Raw genomic sequence first — 19,543 nt, 5'->3', positions numbered from 1 at the left:
GACTCATCGAATATGTTGGTGGCTATAGTCAACAAGGTTTGTTGCCCATCACTTGTGGCAGAAACAAAAGGATTCTTTTATAGATGCAACTGGCTGAAGATAGATTTAAATTATGTTTACCCTGTCAATCTAAAGTCATATAAAATATAATACAGAAATCTCACATTTTACTCATTCTATCCCTTGTTCTCTTCACCAATTTTTCTCCCCTCTTGCTGGTGATGTTCTCGTACCTCATCCAAGTGACCGTAACTTCATGTATGAGCTTTGACAATGAACATGAGCAGACTAGGGAGTCATCTCAGCCAGTGTCCCCACACGTGTGCTTACACTAGGATTCACTATCAATCAGGAACAGGAAGATTTTTCTCCTCCCTACGCCAGGGCCTACTGTGGAACCCTTACTACTGCCTTGTCCGAGATAGGTTCACTCAGCGCAGGTCAGGAATCAGTCCTGGGGCCTTCTGGCCTCTATGGCTCAGCTATTCACTAGAAAAACTCACTGAGGCATTGACAGAAACCACTCTGTCTATTACTCAAAGAAAATGACAATTTAATCTCCTTGTGTGTGTGTGTGTGTGTGTGTGTGTGTGTGTCCTAACATTTTCCTTTATTCTTCTTCATCTTTCTCTTCATTCCTTGCTTTCTCCCCTTTTTGGGAAGAAAAGGCAGAATTACAGAGGAGTTAGTCCGCGGACAAGTGGCTGGAGTTTGAATCACTGAGACAGGAGGTATGGGCACATTTGGAAGAGGGAAGGATCACTTGGAATGCAAATGAGATTTAAATTTTTTTTATCATCTGTCACCTAATCACTCACTACTTCCTAATTCATCTCGTCTTCTCTCCTACATTTTGCATCCTTGGTGGTGTCCTGCGCTGTGGGCCTCAGCCCTCCGACTAAGTTTATCGATCGAAAAAAAAATTTGTTGCTGGGGGAAAAAAAAACTGTGTGTGGCATTTGTCACGATGACAAAGGACTTCAGGTTAGACATCACAATCGGCTTTGTTACATTGCAACCAGCCTCAGCCTGCCCATCTCACAATGTTAAAGAAAGTGTGAAGTGTGGATACAGACTGAACTATGATGGGGAAGACGAGCACCATTGCAGTAGGGATCTGCGGAGCACTCTTTGTCGGATACTGCATTTACTTCGACAGGAAGCGGCGGAATGATCCCAACTTCAAGAAGAGGCTGCAGGAGCGAAGGAGGAAGCAGAGACTGGCCGCAAAGGGCAACGAGATCTCCGGCTTCCCAGACCAGAAGGATGCAGAGGCCATGCAGGCATTTTTCCTGGAGGAGATCCAGCTAGGGGAAGAGTTTCTGTCGCAAGGTGACTACGAGATTGGCGTTGATCATCTGTCGAACGCGGTTGCAATTTGTGGCCAACCCCAGCAACTCCTTCACGTTCTCCAACAGACCATACCCCCACCAATTTTCCATTTGCTCCTGATGAAACTCTCAACCGTCAGCTTATGAATAGTGAAGCAGCAGATGATTATTGAGTGAGGCGCTTTCTCCACTGACCACATCTCTTTATATTTCAGATAAAGTGTCATCTAACGCAGACTCTGTGTCTAAACTGGGAAGTGTGTTTGATTTAGAGTTACTCCATCCACAAAGAAGTATCACTTTATTTTTGTGTACAAGTTTCCCCCCAGTGTATTTGGCACTCTTTTTAAAACATCTTTTTCTCAATCCCACAGCACTTTACAATGGGGATTAGGGAACCTGAGCAAGAAGAAGGAGATAAATTGACTGTGAAGGCTTTGGAAGATGTATAGGGAGGAAGCTGGAATGGGTGAGGAAGAGAATTTCAGGGTGTGGTGGAGAGGGGAAGGGATTGTGGCTGAAGGCTTTGTCACCAATGCTGGAACATAGTGAGGGAAGGAGGAGCTTGCGCAGTAGACCAGAGTGAGGTGGGTGGAGAGACCATGCTGAGACATAAGAATGGAACAGATTACTGAGGCTGAGAGAAATGAGGCAAGGAAAGATTTGAAGATGAGGATTTCAGAGTCGATAATAAATATCCTGTGCGGGACATATCCTGTGTTTCTGCTAACTGGCTTTTTCTTTTTTCTTTTCTCCAGACTTAACCTGAAACATAGACACATTCTGCGCTGCCTTAATTGTGCAGTCAGCCTTCCCTTCCACGCACAATTGGGAACTTGCAGTTTTATCATTTGCGAGACCAGTACATTCATGCAGCTTTCTAATAACTAAAATTTTTAAAATGTGGAAAAAGACCAGCTATCCGCTATATATCCTAAAGAAAAAACAAGTATCGGGCAGAGAATTTATGGCTATATTCAGCCATTGCGTTCTGCTGATAATGATAAACTGCTTGAGCTTCACGGTTGAGATTTAGTGACATCGTCAGAACGACTTCATTAATTACAGTCTCTAACCTACAGCTGGGCTTGCAACTCCTGGCTGAATTACAACTTGATAACTCAGTGCCAGTTATGCAGCTCACTACTAAAGTACACTTTGTAAATGCACCACCAGCCATGTAACTCTCAGCTACATTACACATTACAGTCTGCTAATCCACTGCCAGTTATGTAAAAAAAACTTGCATTTATATAGCGCCCTTCACGACCTCAGGACGTCCCAAAGCTCTTCACAGCCAATGAAGTACTTTTTGAAGTAGTCACTGTTGTAATGTAGGAAATGCAGCAGCCAATTTGTGCACAGCAAGCTCCCACAAACAGCAATGTGTTAATGAGCAGATAATCTGTTTTTAGTGATGTTGATTGAGCGATAAATATTCGCCACGACACCGGGGAGAACTCCCCCTGCTCCTCTTCCAAATAGTGCCATGGGATCTTTTACATCCACCTGAGAGAGCAGACGGGGCCTCGCTTTAACGTCTCATCTGAAAGACGTTGAATTACAACTTGTAACTCAGTGCCAGTTGTGCACCTCACTGCTACAGCCGTGGTGCTCACTGTCAGAGGAGTGACTCATTGCCACTCTTAAAAGTCACTGACAGTGTTGCAATTTGCTGCTGGATTGCCGTTGCGTAACTGATTGGCAGCTATGCACAGCTCACTGACAGCCATGTGTTATCCTTTGTGGAGTATGCTGTACTTTATGTTATTAAGTAAAGTCATGGTACAGTAAGTTTCCTTTGTCTAGTTAGAATGCCATTGGACCTTTTCTTTTATAATATGCACCAATGTGAATGACCAAGACCCAAAGCGCATGACACCACCCAGGTTAATCGGGAAGTGCTGATTAAATGCTGCCGAGCCTGGTTTTTAAAAGCCTGAAGGTTATATGAGGAGGAAATGACTGGGAGGTAAGAAGTTCCAGTTTGGAGCTGGACCTCCATGACCTAACCCATCTTCTCAAGGGCAATAAATGCTGGCCTTGCTAGCGACGCCCACATCCCGAGAATGAATAAAATAAAAGCTCCTGTAAAGAAGGACCTGGGACAGGAGATTGTGCAGTGAATCTTGATTTCATAGAAGATATGAGCAGGAGTAGGCCATTCGGCCCCTCGAGCCTGCTCCGCCATTCAACGAGATCATGGCTGATCATCCAAACTCAGTGCCCTGTCCCTGCTTTCTCCCCATATCCCTTGATCCCTGTAGCCTTAAGAAATATATCCAACTCCTTCTTGAATATATTTAATGAATTGGCCTCCACTGCCTTCTGTGGTAGAGAATTCCACAGGTTCACCACTCTCTGGGTGAATAAATTCCTCCTCATCTCAGTCCTAAATGGCTTACCCCTATCCTTAGACTATGACCCCTAGTTCTGGACTCCCCGGCCATCGGGAACATCCTTCCTGCATCTAGTCTGTCCAGGCCTGACAGAATTTTATAGGTTTCGATGAGATCCCCTCTCAATCTTCTAAACTCCAGTGAGTACAAGCCCAATCGACCCAATCTCTCCTCGTACGTCATTCCTGCCATCCCAGGTATTAGTCTGGTGAATCTTCGCTGCACTCCTTCCATGGCAAGAACGTCCTTCCTCAGATAAGGCGACCAAAACTGCACACAATACTCAAGGTGCGGTCTCACCAAGGCCCTGTACAACTGCAGCAAGACATCCTTGCTAGGGAGGATATGGAGAGGAGAAAGAGTGCGAGGGATAGTGTATTTGGAGCTTTGAAGAAACAAGAGATGAAAGTTCAGAACTATAACCTCAGTAGTGTAGAATAGGGAAAGACTAGGAAGGTTGCAATGGTGAAAGAGAGTGGACAGAGATCAAATGTGAGATGGATCCCCTACTCAAGAAAATCTTGGCCAGGAGAGTGAGACAAGTGCTAGATAAACCTTCCCAGAGGTAGGGGCAGTATTTAAATCTTGCACAAACTTTTGCTTTATAAATAAGAGTTGTTGAGGAGAAAAGAAGTGTTTGCACAAAGTAGAAGACCAAGCATCTGAGAGGCAGCTTTAGCAACAATGGAGATATAGGAGTTCCATTTGAGGTCAGAGGCGATAATGAGGCCAGTAACATTGGTAGATGAAGTAGGAGTAAGGATGGAACCATCAGAGAGAGCTGGAAGTTAGAGTTGTGAGAGATGCAAAGAAACTGTGTCTTTGAAAAACTGAAAGAAACAAGCTTTTTGATTGCCCAATTGGAAGCCGTGAAGGCGGTCATGAAGGAGGGGTTCAGAGATCCTGCTGCTAGACAATTGGAGATTGTTACCATTTGAAAGGTGCAATCTGAACAAAGTTGATGAATGTCGAGCTAAATCATCAGCAAAAGAGTTGGGCGATGAGATGTGGGGGTCATTAAAAGGAGGAAGGGAAGACAGGCTGTGGATTTCTTCATTGCTTTTCCTACTTTTTTCCAATTTTCAAATTTCTGCAAACCTATGGGATATTTTCTATGAAAATGACTCGGGCGCAACTCCGGCTTGGGGAAGGTGTGAGTTATTTGTATTATTGATAGCAGCACCAGGGGAAGGACAAGTCACAGATGACCAAAATCTTTCTAAGCTTGGACATTTGGAACTGCAGAGGACCAAACTTTCTAGCAGGTGTTACTTTGTTTTATTCGTTTTTTATGGGATGTGGGCGTCGCTGACAAATCCAGCATTTATTGCCCCTCCCTCATTGCCCTTGAGAAGGTGGTGGTGAGCCGCCTTCTTGAACCACTGCAGTCCGTGCGGTGAAGGTACTCCCACAGTGCTGTTAGGGAGGGAGTTCCAGGATTTTGACCCAGCGACGATGAAGGATCGGCGATATATTTCTGAGTCAGGATGATGTGTGATTTGGAGGGGGACTTGGAGGTGGTGGTGTTCCCATGCATCTGCTGCCCTTGTCCTTCTAGGTGGAAGAGGTCGTGGGTTTGGGAGGTGCTGCATAGTTCCTGGGTGATTCTGGAAGTGGTAATTAATGAGCAAGTGGAGCATCGTGTTATGGGCTCCCAGATTGAGGGTTTGAGCGAGTGTTAATGTGACTGAACAGATTCTAGCCATTGTACGACAATGTGTGCTGATGAGGCAGAATGTGCATGACCTTCTGACTGGCGTTTTAACCTCTGCAATTGAAAAGATAGTATGTACCCATATTTAGAGATACACTGGCTGCTAGGAGGATATTAAAACTCACTCCCTCTGCCCTGTTCCTCTGTTTGCATATAACCATGTGCTTATTGGGAATGAGAGGGAATTAATGTAGGGCAGGAGGTTACCTTGGCCAGGTGTGTGTGTGATGGGGAATAGGTTAACCAATGGATTTGTTTGCTCTTTGTATTTATTTGGCTATTCCCTATCAGGCTCTTTAACATAACTATTAAACATGCTTCATGACCTTAAATATGCTTGGCTGTGAAAAATATCAATAAAAACAACATTTCAAAAATAATAAAAGGCCATTAATTCAGGTCAACAATAGTAATTCTATTAGTTTCTAAATAGTTAACATTTTACAATACACCAAACATATTCATTGTGGTGTATCAAATTAAACCAAATGGTGGACAGAGGAATACGCAAACAAAGCAGTTATTCAGTTCCCTGATTGGCACTTTTGAGTTTACACTAATAAAACAAAAGGGGGTAAATCTTTGCCTCCACCACCTGGGTGATTATCTGGAGGAGCGGATTGCTCAGCCACAGTAGAACCATCCATTTCCTGAATCTCTCTGGCCTCTATCTAAAGTAAGGACATCCGAAGCCACACCTTTCTGTCTCTACCATTCTCCTCCCTATCTCCCAAACAGTTCCTGTTATAATAAAGCCACTGTGGATTTGTCCTTAGTCCACCCTCTTCTCCCTTTTACTGCCCACTTGTCCTGAAGGTGGGGATTCGGTTCCATAGATGCTGGCTGCCCTCTGGTACTTCCAGCAATTGACCACGATTCATGCATTAGCCTAACACATGAAGCCTGGCCAATTGTATGAGATACGGGAGGGCAATCCGCATCCAACAACAACAACTTTCATTTATATAGCGCCTTTAACGTAGTAAACCGGCCCAAGGTGCTTCACAGGAGCGTCATCAAACACAATGAGCCGAATAAGGAGATGTTAGGATTGAGCTTTTGGTTACCTACCCGAACACCTTCAGGACAAGTGGCCAGTAAAAGGGAGAGGGGTGGACAAGTGACATCTGGTTCAGTGTTGGACAAAGCTCTACTGTGGGAAGCAGGTCGTGATACCATGAAAGGCATTACAACTGGCCCCAACCTGTGTACACACACGCGTATATACACACACACACACACACACACACACACACACGCGCATGCACACACATGCGTGTGTATACACATGCGCGCGCACACACACGCGTGCGTATACACACACACATTTTTCACCAATTCAATTCAATTATTTATTTGTCATATATGCAGCAAACGTGTGTACTGCACAATGAAATGTTGATTTTTACGAGTCCTCCCAACATTGGAATAAATATGGCATAGCAATGATAAAAATACTAATAGAAATACAGTAATAATAAATAAAACAACAGTAATAAATAATAATAAATTATTCGTTCATGAGTCTTATGGCCTGGGGATAGAAGCTGTTTCGAAACCTGCTGATACGAGACCGTATGCTTCGGTATCTCTTACCGGACGGGAGCAGGGCGAAGAGGTTGTGGCTGGGGTGGCTCGCGTCTTTGATGATTCTCAGGGCCTTCCCCCGGCACCTCTCAGGGTAGATATCCTGGACAGCAGGTAGTTTAATTCCTATAGTATGTTGTGTAGCTTTCACCACCATCTGTAGAGCCTTGCGGTCTGTGGCGGTGCAGTTGCCATACCAGGTAGTGATGCAGCCGGACAGGATACTCTCGATGGTGCACCGGTAGAAGTTGGTGAGAATCTGGGGGACCAGGGGTAACTCGACAGTAATCAGGAGTGGAAAGCCTCAGTGATGTTCTCCTTTCCCCTACCCTGAGGCTATTGAGGTCAATCAAATATTCTTGCTGCTGCCCCAGCTGAGGTTAGACCATTTAGCAAAAGGCCAGGGGGGTCAACCCTGGAATGTTCGAGCCCTGAATGGCTCCGTGCATTCGCCTGCTGAGGGAACAGAACGCACATCGATGGCATGAATGGGCAGTTGGCGAGCTCACCGAAGCGAAATCAGAGCAGTCTTGGGAAAGGGGGCTATTTTTGAAGCAAGATTCCTAAAAAAAACAAAACCATGGCAAGTTCTCCCTGTCCCTTCCTCGCCTGATCTGCGCGTGTCACTGATGCCGAACCTGTGAGCAGTTGAGTACGGCACATGCTGCTTATCACGTCACCTTTTAAATCAGACAAACCAGTATTACAAAGCCTGCCAAGAAATTAGACACATTGGCCTAGAAATTGGGTTTTGGCTTAGCCAGGGCTTTAGCGCCGGAAATTAGTGCCGGCGCTAAGTCCCCTGCGCGCGCCAAAAATTCAGTGGCGCCGCGCCCAAACGGCTGCCGGCGCTACTGAAGGGTCTTAGCGCCTGGAAAAGGGCGCTAACTGCCGTTTCGCGCCGCAATTCCGGCGCTGCGGCACCCGATGCGGTGCGGCAGGCTGGGGAAGTGCAGGCCTCCTCCTTCCGTTAAGGAGGAGCTGCCTGCACCCGGCCGCGGCCCGCGCAAATCTCCTCAAAAATGAGCCCGGCACCTCGGACAAGTGCCGGGCTTGCATCTGTTCCGGGGGGTGGGGGGGGGAAAGTCCGGGGAGGGAGCTGCGGGCAGGCGGCCGGCGGGAAAGCGGCCGGCCGCCGCGCCTCCTTAAAGCGCCGGCGCAGACTCCGGCAGCACTCGTTTGCCGGAGTCTTAGGCCTAGAAATTCAGTGCCCTTAGCGCCGATTTTGAGGCGCTAGAGGGCCTAGCGCTGCAATTGGCGCAGGCGCCGAAATTGCCTGGGGCCCTTCCGCCGCGGTAGACCGGTAGCGCTGCGCCGGCACCGATGACGTCATCGGTGTGCGCAGCGTCCCGGTTGCCATGCCGACGGGCCCCAGCGCCGAAATTCAGTTGCGGCCGCCTCGCCCGTGGCAGCCGCAACTAAGACTCTGGCAACAGAGTCTTACATGACATTGCGCCGGCGCATTAAAGGCCCCGCGGCGGCCGGCCGCTTTCCCGCCGGCCGCCTGGCCGCAGCTCCCTCCCCGGACTTCCCCCCCCCCCACCCCCCCCGGACTTCCCCCCCCCCCCCCCCGGACTCCCCCCCCCCCCCCCGGACTTCCCCCCCCCCCCCGGAACAGAAGCAAGCCCGGCACTTGTCCGAGGTGCCGGGCTCATTTTTAAAAAGATTTTCGCGGGCCGCGGCCGGGTGCAGGCAGCTCCTCCTTAAGGGAAGGAGGAGGCCTGCACTTCCCGAACCTGCCGCACCGCAGCGGGCGCCGCAGCGCCGGAATAGCGCCGATATTCAGGGCGTAGCGCCAGTTTTCAGGCGCAAACAGCTCTCAGCAGCGCCGGCAGCCGTTTGGGCGCAGAACTATTGAATTTTTGGCCCGCCCAGCGCGACTTAGCTCCGGCACTAACTTCCGGCGCTAAAGCCGTCGCTGCGCCAAAACCCAATTTCTAGGCCTTAGTTGCGGCTGCCACTGGCGAGGCGGCCGCAACTGAATTTCGGCTTGGGGCCGGGTTACCACGGCAACCGGGACGCTGCGCACACCGATGACGTCATCGGTGCCGGCGCAGCGCTACCGGTCTACCGCCGCGGAAGGGCCCCAGGCAATTTAGGAACCGGCGCCAATTGCAGCGCTAGGCCCTCTAGCGCCGCAAAATCGGTGCTAAGGGCACTGAATTTCTAGGCCATAAAGTACAGCCTGCATGTGCAAGAGGTATAATTTAGCTCCTTGGAAATAAATTTTCGAAACTTAAGTTTCAAATGACAGAAGTGTTACTTGCTGTGGGCTTTTGAGGTTGGAATATTAATATTTTCCCCCCCAGTTTTCTCTCCTCCTCCTCCTCCTCCTCCCCTCAAAGCCATTGACCTTTGCTGGTGCTTTGTTCCAGGTGTAATGAGGTTCATCCAGACTGAGTGGGTTCTTTCACAAAAGCAAACTACTGCGGATGCTGGAAATCTGAAATAAAAACAGAAAATGCTGGGAATACTCAGCAGCTCAGGCAGCATTTTAACCCGGCTCCTGCACATGCTTAAAAACCTGTTCCATCTCCAACTTTTTCCAGTTCTGACGAAAGGTCATCGACCTGAAACGTTAACTCTGTTTCTCTCTCCACAGATGCTGCCCGACCTGCTGAGTATTTCCAGCATTTTCTGTTTTTATTTGAGTGGATTCTTTACTGTTTTGGTGGGGGGGGGGGTTTATTTCTGATGCTAGCTTTCCAAAAACTGCTGCTTATAATACACATGGAATGTGAAAGAGCTGGCTCAGACTGATTCTAACTTGCTGTTATCAATTACTATAAATTGATGATCTATTTGGACAATACACAATAATCCCAGAACATGGTAATCATCATCATAAAAGAAAGCCTTGCCTTTATATAGCGCCTTTCACAACCTCAGGACATCCACATTTGTGCACAGCAAGGTTCCACAAAATCTAGGCTGACGATCAAGTGCAGTGCTGAGGGAGTGCTGCACTGTCGGAGGCTGACACTCCAGTGCAGTACTGAGGGAGTGCTGCACTGTCGGAGGCTGACACTCCAGTGCAGTACTGAGGGAGTGCTGCACTGTCGGAGGCTGACACTCCAGTGCAGTGCTGAGGGAGTGCTGCACTGTCGGAGGCTGATACTCCAGTGCAGTACTGAGGGAGTGCTGCACTGCCAGAAGCTGATACTCCAGTGCAGTGCTGAGGGAGTGCTGCACTGCCAGAAGCTGATACTCCAGTGCAGTGCTGAGGGAGTGCTGCACTGCCAGAGGCTGATACTCCAGTGCAGTACTGAGGGAGTGCTGCACTGCCAGAAGCTGATACTCCAGTGCAGTGCTGAGGGAGTGCTGCACTGCCAGAAGTTGATACTCCAGTGCAGTACTGAGGGAATGCTGCACTGTCGGAGGCTGATACTCCAGTACAGTACTGAGGGAATGCTGCACTGTCGGAGGCTGATACTCCAGTGCAGTACTGAGGGAATGCTGCACTGTCGGAGGCTGATACTCCAGTGCAGTACTGAGGGAGTGCTGCACTGCCAGAGGCTGACACTCAGATGAGACATTAAACCGAGGCCCTGTCTGCCCTCTCAAATGGACGTGAAAGATCCCATGGCACTATTTGTAGAAGAGCAGGGGAGTTATCCCCGGTGTCCTGGCCAATATTTATCCCTCAATCAATACCTAAAAGCAAATGAAGTACAGCCTGCATGCGCAAGAAGTATAATTTAGCTCCTTAGAAAGAAATTTTTATCGTATAGAAAATCATTATCGTATTACTGTTTTGGGAGCTTGCTTTGTGTAAATCGGCTGCTGCCTTTCCGACATTACAACAGAGACTACACTTCAAAAGTATTTCATTAGCTGTAAAGCGCGTTGGGACGTACTGAGGTCACGAAAGGCGCTATAGAAATGCAAGTCTTTCATTATGTGTCGCTCTTTCCCGGGCTCTAATGAAGGTGTAATGGCGGAAAGATGCAGTGAATATAAAGGCAGCATATCCAAAATCGGGCATGACAAGGTGTCTTATTAACAGCTTTAGTGATCTGAAGACTGGGCACTTAGAAGGTGTGTGTTAAAGAAAAGGAGTGCTATGTGCATCCTCCACTGCCGTTTTATTTGTTTCTGTGAACTGCCTTGGAACATTTATCTACATTAAAGGGTGATTATAAACTCGAGTTGTCGTTGTTGGCGCTTGTTTAGTGCGGATTCCAGCGGACCACCGTCTGTGAGCCGGCTCCACATGTGTGCACCACTAATCCCAGCTCCCTTAGCCCAGCTGCGGAAACACAGATCCTGCAAAATAAACTGAGGCTGTGTGTGGACCGCCAGGACAATGGAGCTGGATTAAGTAGTGTAAACTGGAGAGATGGATCATAAAGGTGACCTCCCAGAATCCAAACTAAATAAGCACCTGTATATAAAAACGCAGCTGATGGGGATTCAACTAGTCATCAGCGGGGCAGAAACTTTCAGTACCAGGGAACACGTTGTACTCCAGTCTTCACCTGGCAGAATTAAACTGCTGCCGACCATTGCTTTAGGTCAGATTTTAGGAGTCCGTCGGCCAGTTGCTGGCATTTGTGCCGATAAGCCATTTTCCATAATCCAGAGGCGGAATAACAAAAAAAGAAAGAAAGCCTTGCATTTATATAGCGCCTTTCACGACCTCGGGATGACCCCAATGCGATTTAAAGCCAATTAAGAACTTTTTGAAGAGTAGTCACTGTTGTAATATAGGTCTCGCAATGAGATAATGACCAGATAATCTGTTTTAATGATGTTGGTTGAGGGATAAATATTGGCCAGGGCACCGGGGAGAACTCCCCATCTCTTCTTCAAAATAATGCCTAGGGATCTTTCACATCCACCTGAGAGGGCAGACCGGGGCCTCAGTTTAACATCCCATCCGAAAGACGGCACCTCTGATGGTGCAGCACTCCCTTAGTACCACACTGGGACTGTCAGCCTAGATTTTATACTCAAGTCTCTGGGGGGGGGGGAAAGCAGCTTTAGTGTCTTCCTTCACTATTTATCAACACAGATCAGAATGGTTTGCAGACTTTGATTCAGTTTCATTCCTATGAGGACACTGTGGAAAAACATACAGGAAACCCAGCAAGGAAATGCAGGAAAAAGCCTGACCAAGATCTGGGAACACTGCCACGGACATCTGTGTTTCCAAAGGAAATGGTGAACTCTTTTTTTTGGAACAGTATTGACTATTGGAACCACTGCAGTGCTGGAGTCAGAAGTTCAACTCGTTCAGCGACGATAGATTAAAGGTGCATGATGCAGGAGCAATGAAGGTCCGGTTTCCTCCCACAGTCCAAAGATGTGCGGGTTAGGTTGATTGGCCATGATAAAAATTGACCCTTAGTGTTAGGGGGGATTAAATACGTGGGGTTACGGGGATAGGGCTTGGGTGGGATGGCTGTCGGTGTAGGGACCGGGTGCTAGGGTTTGGATGATCAGCCATGATCTCGTTGAATGGCAGAGCAGGCTCGAAGGGCCGAATGGCCTACTCCTGCTCCTATCTTCTATGTTTCTATATATTTTATGTAATATCCCCATTTAGAAGAGAACAGGATTTCTCGCTGTGGGAGCCGGCAGTTTGGTTGGTAGGACGAACATTTCTGGACCAAAAATAGGTTAAATTGCTACAGAAGGACCCGAGTGGACATCAGAAATGTTAGCTACCAACAACAACAACAACTTGCATTTATATAGTGCCTTTAACACAGTAAAACATAGTAAATCGTAATGATTGGTGGATTAACCTGAGACACGAGGAGAGATTACAGGAAAAAGAGAACGTTTACAGTGGAGAAATGAAGAGTCAAAGGAGATTTTATTGAAGTAGTCAGGATTCTAAGAGATGGAGAGAAACTGAATCCAAATAGGATATTTGATATAATCAAACCACAGAAGGACACAGACTCGAGTTCAGAAGGGTGGAGGTGAAGAGACCTTTTAGATTCAACCGCTTTACGCAGACGGTGGTGAATATGTGGAACAGACTGTCTGTGGAGCCAGCAAATTTGAGCGGGAGCAGGGGACGAGGGGGAGAAAGCAGTGTATGGGATTTTTTGGACTTTGGAGCAGGCGAGATGGACATCAAGGGCTGGCATTTCCACAGGGGCTCTCCTGATCTCTCGCTGTAAATTCATGCTTGTGACTTTTATCGTTCTGCACACACTGACTGATGTAATAAAACTCACTACACACTTGGTTTGAGTATAAAGCAAGGCTTTAATCAACTTGTTTCAGAACATGGAGGTCTAGTTGTACTTCACTAGTACCTTGTCTTACAAAATGTCCCTGGTAAGCTGGGGCCGATGCCCGAGTATTTATACTCCTTGGACGGCACCACCAGCTGGCCATCCAGCGTTATTTCATGAGTAGTTTCTTGATGAATGATGAGATTTATAACACTGACCATGCCCGGATGCTGGGGGAAGGTCTTAATAGGGCAGCCGAAGCAGCGGCCGAGAGTTCAGCCCATCCACGTGTAGAGTCACAAGGGTGAATGTGCCCAGCCAGTGCTGCAGCAGCAGCCGATGAACCTTGCTGCCAGGGGCACTTTGCCTTTGGTGGCGCGGGATTCATTTATCTCCTGAAGGAGGCTTTGTTGCTTCCAATGTCACCTCTGAGCATCACATACCAAGGAGTCCCTTACAATGCGTTTGCCCATTAGGAGCAATCCTGCAAGATGAATGAAGCAGCCTGGCTCTTAAGCCTCTGACGCATTCCACGCCATATCACTCATGCATTTTAAACCAAACACTGAGGTGATCGTATCCGTTTATTGGGTTATAAACTTCACAAATGCTGAAACATTCAGACCCCTCAGTATCAGATTAAATGCAGTAACATTAGAGAAAGAAGGCTCCTTGGCAGTGATTTATCTCAGCTGATTTTATCTTAATGGGCACAGCAGTCAGGCCGGAGTCGCAGCCTCGGAGTATTTATTTATTTATCCTGGCACTTGTTACACCAGCTCTGGTACTTGAGACTTTCTGGTGCCTCGTCTATGTGCTTCTAATCAGTCAAACCCTTGGAGTCAAATTTATTATAAACACCTAACAGGATGGATTCTTTTTTTTAATTGTCCATACTCAAAGCTGCCTATCGTTCTCAAACAATGGGTCACTCAGCCATCTCAAGATGTTTGATATAGCGCACTTGCACAATACGGGCCCCACAGACAGTAACTGTCGTCACATTATCACACGGCGAGGGAGACTATTTGACCCATCCGAGCAGAAAAAAACCTTACAATCCCCCATTGTGTTATTGAACTGCATCAAAATCTAGGCTGATGCTCCCAGTGCAGTGCTGAGTGAGTGCTGCACTGTCGGAGGTTTCGTCTTTCAGATGAAACATTAAACCGAGGCCCCGTCTGTCCTCTCAGGTGGACGTAAAAGATCCCGCAGCACTATTTCGAAGAGGAGCAGTGGTCGTGAAAGGCGCTATAGAAATGCAAGTCTTTCTTTTTTCTTTGTATCTTGAATGAATCTAAGGTTTCCACCTCCACTACCCTACCCAGAAGACCATTACATAGGATTAAATTGGATATACGGCACAGAAACAGGCCACTCAGCCCAACCTGTCCATGCCGGCGTTTATGCTCCACTCGAGCCTCCTCCCGTCTTTCCTCATCTAAATCTATCAGCATAACCCTTGTAGGGGGTGGCCGTGTGGTGGTGTTGTTTGGCGCGTATGTACGCCCAGTCAGTTATGCCCCTGACTGTTTTGTGAGCGGTTCGAATCGCTCCCACGCCCCTGGGTTCTAGACACCGGACTTAGGTACAAGGCGGCGGTACAGAGAAGACTCGAGTAGACAGGTGGTTGGATGTAAACAAAAACCAAGATTTTATTGAAGAGGAAAAACTTGATACAATCTTATGGGAAAAATTACTAGTGTACACTTCTACAGGCAAAATTACAAATGCAAAAGAATAATAATAACTATACTTATACAGGGAATGGGGAACACACAGCACATCGAGGGAAAACAACTATCTTAACAATCCCCTTATCCTTATCCCACCCCCCTATACCTAACTAGATTAAGCTATGAGGGGTCAGAACTTCATGCTCACCAATCAAAAGGTTTGTTAGACTCAAAACAGCGGTTGGGTTCGGGGTTCGCTCTTGGTGCTCTCTGGAGCCTGCCGTCGTCACGTGGGCTCCGGGCGCTGCAAGGGCGTTGTCCAGGTTCGAGTACCCCAAAGTTAAAGTCTCTGTTTGGGTACTTTACCTTGCAGGGATGATTCTTCATCGACAGCCGCCAGATTGAGTTGGTGTGCAGTTATTCGAAGGTCGGCTGAGGCTGAAGGCCCGATAATTCGAAGCCTCCCCTCAGTTCGTCTCCTCAGTTGGTCTTCCTCAGGTGGCCTTCCCTCCGGTGGTCTTCCCTCCTCCCCTCGTCGCATCCCGCCTCGCCTGGCCTGAATTGTCCGTGTCTGCCCGACCCGGTGCCGGGGCTAGTTCCAGATGGTGTGGGAAAAGGGGCATGGGCAAAGGCCAGGGGGTAAGCGTGGGATGGGGGAAGAGCGGCAGCCACGAGGGCGAGGGGCCGAAGAGCAGCACCAGCACACCAACCAACAAGAACACCGAACACGAACACCCGACCGAACGAACCCCACACACACCTTGCTACCCGAGGGGGCCTTCAATTATACCTTCATCAAAAACCCTTATCTGTGCGCCAAATCAGGTTAGTTCTTTGTTTTAATCTTGGCGGGCTATTTTAAATAATTGTAGCAATCCATATTAACTGGTTTTGGATGGCCGGTAGTCGCATCTACCGGCCCGATAATTGACTTGTATTGTCCTGGAAGTTCCTTGATGGGCCTGTCCGGCCTCGATGGCTCAGTTAATCTGTTTCTGATAATATATGCAGACTGCTAGATGACCTTAACTATAGGCTTAAACTGAATTTAGATTTGCCTCCAATTCGGTCTAATGCATAATTCAGAGTCCTGCCTGGTTCCAAAATACAAAGTCTCTCTTCACAGAAGCCTGCAGCTTGGTTTTGATTTCTCCAAGCTGTCTGCGTTGCAGAGTCCATTTTAAAATCTCACAGGCTTGCTGCCACGAACAACGGATGCCATTTTGGGTACCCTTTTTGATTTTAAACAGTCCACGCAGGGTCCCGTTTATTAATAACAGCCTTCGGGGTAATGCAGAAATTTTGCAAATCTTACACCCTCTATTCCCTTCTCCCTCATGTTTATCTAGCCTCCCCTTAAATGCATCTATACTTTTCACTTCAACCACTCCCTGTGGTAGCGAGTTCCACATTCTCCCCACTCTCTGGGTAAAGAAGTTTCTTCTGAATTCCCTATTGGATTTCTTGGTGACTATCTTATATTGATGGCCTCTAGTTATGCTCTTCCCCACAAGTGGAAACATTCTCTCTGTATCCACTCTATCAAAACCTTTCATAATTTTAAAGACCTCTATTAGGTCACCCCTCAGCCTTCTTTTTTCAAGAGAAAAGAGACCCAGCCTGTTCATCCTTTCCTGATAGGTATACCCTCGCATTTCTGCTATCATCCTTGTAAATCTTCTCTGCACCCTCTCCAGTGCCTCTATATCCTTTTTATAACATAGTGACCAGAATTGTACACAGTACTCCAAGTACGTTGTGAAGATTCAATACAAGTTTAGCATAACTTCACTACTTTTCAATTCTATCCCTCTAGAAATAAACTCTAGTGCCTGGTTTGCTTTTTTATGGCCTTGCAAACCTGTGTCATAACTTTGTGATTTGTGTATTTGTACTCCGAGATCCCTTTGTTCCTCTATCCCACCTAGACTCGCACCCTCCAAGTAATAAGTGACCTCCCTATTCTTCCTACCAAAATGTAATACCTCACATTTATCTGTGTTGAAATTCATTTGCCAATTATATGCCCATTCTGCTAGATTATTGATGATTCCTGTAACTTGTTGCAATCCTCCTCAGTATTGACTATCCCCCCCTAATTTGGTGTCATCCACAAATTTAGAAATTGTGTTTTTGTTTCCAAAGTCTAAATTGTTAATGTAAATTGTGAACAACAGTGGTCCCAGCATTGATCCTTGTGGAACACCACTACCCACCTTCTGCCACTGTGAATAGCTACCCTTTACTCCTACTCTCTGCTTTCTGTCTTGAAGCCATTGCAAGCGTTAATCATTCTCTGTGTGATGAACTTCTTCTTGACATCTGTCCTAAATGGTCCATTCACCAGTTTTAGCTGATTGGGCCCCCTGTTCACGTGACTTAGGTCCTTATAAGATAGTGCAGCATTTAAATAACAATTGTTTTGTCGTCTTCCAGTTTCCCCCCTTAAAGGGGCTGACTCTCGCTGGGCTTGGTTCAGTGGGCACTATTGGTGCCTTGCCAAGTGGCCATCCTTCACGTGAGAGCCTAAGCTGAGTATTGGCTGGTTAAAAAGAAAAGAAGCACTTGCCTTTAAATGGCGCATTTCACGACGTCCCAAAGCACTTTACAGCCAATGAAGTGTAGTCACTGTTGTAATGTAGGAAACACAGCAGCCAATTTGTGCACAGCAAGCTCCCACAAACAGCAATGTGATAATGACCAGATAATCTTTTTTTAAGTGATGTTGATTGAGTGATAAATATTGGCCAGGACACCGGGGATAACTCTCCTGCTCTTCTTCGAAATAGTGCTGTGGGATCTTTTACGTCCACCTGAGAGGTCAGACGGGGCCTCGGTTTAACGTCTCATCCAAAAGACGGCACCTCTGACAGTGCAGCACTCCCTCATTACGGCGCTGGAGTGTCAGCCTAGATTTTTGTGCTCAAGTCTCTTGGAGTGGAACTTGAACCCACAACCTTCTGACTCAGAGGCGAGAGTGCTACCCACTGAGACACTGGCTGACACCTTATTCTAATTGGGGGGAGGTGGTGGCGGCGGTGGGTGGGGTCTGACCTTCGTCCACTCCTCACCCGATGACCACAAGTACACTGTTCAACAGGGGCCACTGCACAGCTCTTAGCCCAGGAACCCTGGCTGATTCTCAGTTCTGCTTCCCTAGTCCAAGGCTGCTGAGACCAATTGTAGGGCCAACTCGGCATTGACACTGCACCTGAGCTTGGACACTCTGCGCCTGAGCTTGGACACTCTGCGCCTGAGCTTGGGCACTCTGCGCCTGAGCTTGGGCACTCTGCGCCTGAGCTTGGGCACTCTGCACCTGAGCTTGGGCACTCTGCGCCTGAGCTTGGGCACTCTGCGCCTGAGCTTGGGCACTCTGCGCCTGAGCTTGGGCACTCTGCGCCTGAGCTTGGACACTCTGCGCCTGAGCTTGGGCACTCTGCGCCTGAGCTTGGGCACACTGCTCTGTATGGCTCAGTCATGCACTATGAACCCCAGTCCATATTATGAAGGTAACAACAATTTGCATTTACATAGCGCCTTTCACATAATAAAACATCCCAAGGCGCTTCACAGAAGCATTATCAAACAAAATTTGACATCGAACTGCATAAGGTTGGTCAAAGAGGTAGGTTTTAAGGAGTGTATTAAAGGAGGAGAGAGAGGTAAAGAGGCAGAGAGGTTTAGGGAGGGAACTCCAGAGTTTAGGGCCTTGGCAGCTGAAGGCATGGCCACCAATGGTGGAGCGATTAAAATCGGGGATGAGCAAGAGGCCAGAATTGGAGGAGCGCAGAGATTTCAGAGGGTTGTGGGGCTGGAGGAGGTTACAGAGATAGGGGCGGGGGGTGGCGAGAACTTGGAGGGATTTGTAAACAAGGATGAGAATTTTTAAATCGAGGTGTTGCTGGACCGGGAGCCAATGTAGGTCAACGAGCACAGGGGGTGATGGGTGAACGGGACTTCATAGAATCATAGAAGATTACGGCACAGTAGGAGGCCATTTGGCCCATCATGTCCGTTGGGATATGGGAGAATGAGTTTTGGATGGAGCTCAAGTATATGGAGGATGGAACGTGGGAGGCCGGCCAGGAGAGCTTTGGAATAGTCAAGTCCAGAGGTAACAAAGGTCTGGATGAGGGGCTTCAGTGGCAGATGATCTGCGGCTTAAGAACATAAGAATTAGGAGCCTGCGCCGCTGTTCAATAAGATCATGGCTGATCTTTGACCTCAACTCCACTTTCCCGCCCAGTCCCCATATCCCTTGATTCCTCGAGTCCAAAAATCTATCGATCTCAGCCTTGAATATACTCAATGACTCCGCATCCACCGCTCTTTGGGGTAGAGAATTCCAAAAAAGGCAGGGAGGAGACTGGCGATGTTACGGAGGTGGAGGTAGGCGGTCTTGGTGATGGAGCAGATAGGTGGTCAGAAGCTCATCTCAGAGCCAAATAGGACGCCAAGGTTGCGATCGGTCTGGTTCGGCCTCAGACAGTGGTCAGGGAGAGGGATGGAGTCGGTGGCTAGCGAATGGAGTTTGTGGCGGCAAGTTAGATCGGGGCAGAAATCTGGCACATCCGAGTTCTGCCCCAATCTGCAACCCCCCCCTCACTCCACCCCGTCACAACTCTGTCTGAATTCCATGAACCTG

General features: G+C 47.8%; 1 protein-coding gene and 1 pseudogene across 1 annotated transcript in view; both read left to right on the top strand.

Annotated features, from left to right (window-relative positions):
- The window catches only part of celf2 (cugbp, Elav-like family member 2), an 897,865-nt gene that overhangs the window by 194,900 nt on the left and 683,422 nt on the right, over nt 1-19,543 (top strand). The gene's annotated exons all lie outside the window — the stretch shown is intronic.
- Nucleotides 1,039-1,568, top strand: LOC147105875 (mitochondrial import receptor subunit TOM20 homolog pseudogene; annotated as a pseudogene).

Source organism: Somniosus microcephalus, chromosome 17 (genome assembly GCF_052327205.1).
Source record: "Somniosus microcephalus isolate GS21.2 chromosome 17, FLI_Smic_1.0, whole genome shotgun sequence".
Lineage (NCBI taxonomy): Eukaryota > Metazoa > Chordata > Chondrichthyes > Squaliformes > Somniosidae > Somniosus > Somniosus microcephalus.
The sequence above is the reverse complement of the archived record's forward strand: the minus strand, read 5'-3'. Positions and strand labels throughout refer to the sequence as shown.